Source organism: Bison bison, unplaced genomic scaffold (genome assembly GCF_000754665.1).
Source record: "Bison bison bison isolate TAMUID 2011002044 unplaced genomic scaffold, Bison_UMD1.0 scf7180017859061, whole genome shotgun sequence".
Lineage (NCBI taxonomy): Eukaryota > Metazoa > Chordata > Mammalia > Artiodactyla > Bovidae > Bison > Bison bison.
In genome coordinates, this window is record NW_011489633.1 from 17,774 (window position 1) to 21,614 (window position 3,841).

A 3,841-nucleotide genomic window follows, 5' to 3' on the forward strand; every position below is an offset into this window, starting at 1 on the left:
ATTGCTAGACTGCTATTATGTGGCTTTTTATAATCCATGAAGATTATTTAAAACTGCACCACTTCATTATAATGATATCCCATGATGCTAGATTCTCAAACATGCAGAAATTCTATGAGCTGACTAACAGTTTTTGTTTTACTTGTGCTATATATCTGGGAGCTGTGGAGAGATGTAGGGAGGCCTTCTGCCCTCTCCTTCCCATCCTTCAAAAAATATTTCCTCCTATTCAATTCTGAGGAGAAGGCAATGACAACCCACTCCAGTACTCTTGCCTGGAAAATGCCATGGATGGAGGAGCCGGGTAGGCTGCAGTCCATGGGGTCGCTAACAGTCGGGCATGACAGAGAGACTTCACTTTCACTTTTCACTTTCATACATTGGAGAAAGAAATGGCAACCCACTCCAATGTTCTTGCCTGGAGAATCCCAGGGACGGGGGAGCCTGGTGGGCTGCCGTCTATGGGGTCGCACAGAGTCAGACACGACTGAAGTGACTTAGCAGCAGCAGCAGCATTCAATTCTGATGTGTGCAGTTTGTAACACAAAACACAAGAGATCAAGAAGAAAGCTGCTCTTAAGGCATTTAGATTAATGAGAGTGAAAAGGCAATACCCTAGGCTAGATTATGAAGTGTTTAAGGTGTGGCAAATTCACAAACACTGAAACTATAATGCATGCACTAGATTAAGAAATCTTCCAAGGATTGATATTTCTTGACTCTTATTGGTATTGATTTTAGACTCAGTTTTGCTCCACTATATGTGTAATGCTTCCAAACCTTCAGCCTCATTATCTATACAAAATTAAATTTGATACAAAGGTGATAGGGTCAAAGACATCCAATCATTTTGGTGTGGAGGACATAGTACCCAGAGTCAAAAAGTCTATTTTGGAAACCAGAGAAGAGCAAAAGTCTCCTTCCTGTTGCATGGGTTTGAAAGGGCCAAGTCAGTGTAGCCCACACACTCATGTTGGCAGAATTTACTGACATCTGTGTAAGGAGAGAATACCTGCAAACAGGAAAGAATAAATTAACAGCTTCATCTCTGTATAGGAGCTGGTTTTTCCTGAATGCCTCTAGAGACAAAGAGCAGAAGAGGCTGGCCTTTTTGGGATTCCCAAGGTCCTTCTGCCTATGGGTGTGTTGGGGGCCAGTGAAGGAACTGTGACATTGAAGGCAAATTCTAAAGATGTCGATGTGATTACTCAGCATAACATTGACGAAGAATGACCCAGAGAAGGAGTGAAAGAGGAACCAATGGCAGCTTCTCAGAAAATGTTTTTAAAAGTTTATTCTGTATTATTTTGCCTTTTCCATCAACTTACTACTGCAAATATCACTGTAGCAGACACAGCTGTCTTCCATGCTTTGTGTTTGAGGTCACCTCTGAATTGACCTGGGCTTCTCTGTTGGCTCAGACCGTAAAGAATCTGCCTGCAATGGGGGAGACCCTGGGTCGATCCTGGATGGGGAGATGCCCTGGAGAAGGGAATGGCAGTGTACTCCAGTATTCATACCTGGAGAATTCCATGGAGAGAGGAGCCCGGTGAGTTATAATCCATGGGGTCGCAAAGAGTCAGACATGATTGCTTGACTGACACTGTCTTTTTCTTTCTGACTTGACCTACAAGCCAAGATAGATTGTTTTCTGACTTGCTGGTTGCTTTCCATCTCTAGTGTTTGACTTCATTTCCTGAGGGCAAAAGGATCTTGCTTGGACCCCACCCACAGCAGTTTGTAAGGGCCTGAGATCTAATGTGTTAAGAGAAATATTAAACTAATAAGTGACAGGACTCAATGGATAAAAACTCAAGCTTTTCTAGCCCTCTTTTATGCAGGAAGCTAAACTATCTTAAGTAATTGAAATTTAGTTGCATGCAGCAGTAATTTTTCTTTATTGCATACTTTGTTAGCTGTCTCCCTAATCAGGGGAGTCTCACGTTCCTTATCTGTCAAGGAAAGTTTAATTTTAAGGAATCCTATATGTTGTTTTCTGTTTCTCAAGGGCCTTCTGTTCCTTATCATTTCCTGGAAAACAGGAATGAGCAGAGCTGCACGCATCTCTCAGGACTGAGGCCACGAGATGGAACGCATACGTGGATTCCTTTCAGTAACCTTTTACTTTTCTGTAAAACTACTTAGTCATGTTCCTATTTCCAATACATGGGTTGTTGTCTGGCCCTGAGACGATTGTTATTCCCCTAGTTACTGTGGTTATGCATTTGGTTTTGGTGTTTTTACTCAACTTTATTTTTCTGCCTAAAGCTTCCTTGTATAACAATATATAAGCTCACGCCGCCATGATTAAAGCACCCTTGTTCCACTAGAGACTTGGGTCCCCTGCGTCCTTCTTTTCTTCGCCTTCTTTTCATCGACTCTTTCATCGACTCCTTCTTTTCATCTGTCAAGAAGACCATAACACTTATCCCTCATTTTTGCTTCCTAAAATCCTCTACCAAGTAAACATTAAAAGTCCAGCTCCTTACCTCAGAGCCTTCTTTTAAAATTTACACTCTGACCAACACCATCTCTTATATGATACTAACAGAAAGAGGCAACAAATATATATATAGCACAAATAAAACTCTATGGAGCCATGATAATGATAATAATATCGTGTTATTGTATAACTGAAAGTTCTGTCAGAAACTGTTACCATCTGAGGCATAGACGGTCCTTTAGTATCAAAAACTCTGGCCTGCAATCAGTATCTTTGCATTAACAGCATTTTACGTGGAGGTTTCAACAAATACCTACACTCCCTTCAGAATGTTTATGGTTTTAGAGTCCCAGTATAGAGTTAAAAACAAATGGAAGAAAAGGTTGTTTACTCTTTGCAAAGAATACAATAACAGAGTAGTAAAATATATCATTTCTCCATAAATCGGTTATGGCAAGAGAGTATTAATATTCATGGACTAATGTATTGCAACTGGCATCAGTGACTAAATTAATCCATAATTTTAAACTGAAGACAGAAATCAAGAATTGTCACTGGAGCTAATCTGGTAATCAGCCATACAGTCACCAAAAACAAGGAATGCCTTCTTGTTCTGCCGTGTGGTTAGTAGTCTGACTGAAGTCAGAAGAATTTATGAATGTTCCTCCCCTTTGAGACAGTCCCCTAGAAATCTGAGTGCAATTTCTTGATTATTCCCAAAGCATCTAAGAACATGAAATGAAGCCACTATAGTCTTGGTTAATTATTTTTGATTTCCCTATTGAGAAAACACTCTTTTAGATGCAATTCAAATCCTTTTTATTATTAATTTTATTGCACTCACTCAAATATCTGGATTTCAGTGTATCATTTGTTGGATAAATCCTTTGATCACCCATAAATTACTTCAATATTCAGTATTTTCCACCACGGCTTCTGCTCAAGTTTTATGTCTGAGGATAAAGACAAAACTCTTTAAACATGTCCTCAGTTCAGTTCAGTTCACTCGCTCAGTCATGTTTGACTCTGTGACCCCATGAATCATAGCATGCCAGGCCTCCCTGTCCATCACCATCTCCCAGAGTTCACTCAAACTCACATCAATAGAGTCGGTGATGCCATCCAACCTTTGTCGTCCCCTTTTCCTCCTGCCTCCAATCCCTCCCAGCATCAGAGTCTTTTCCAATGAGTCAACTCTTCACGTGAAGTGGCCAAAATACTGGAGTTTCAGCTTTAGGATCATTCCTTCCAAAGAACACCCAGGGCTGATCTGCTTTAGAATGGACTGGTTGGATCTCCTTGCAGTCCACGGGACTCTCAAGAGTCTTCTCCAACATCACACTTCAAAAGCATCAATTCTTCGGCGCTCAGCTTTCTTCATAGTCCAACTCTCACATC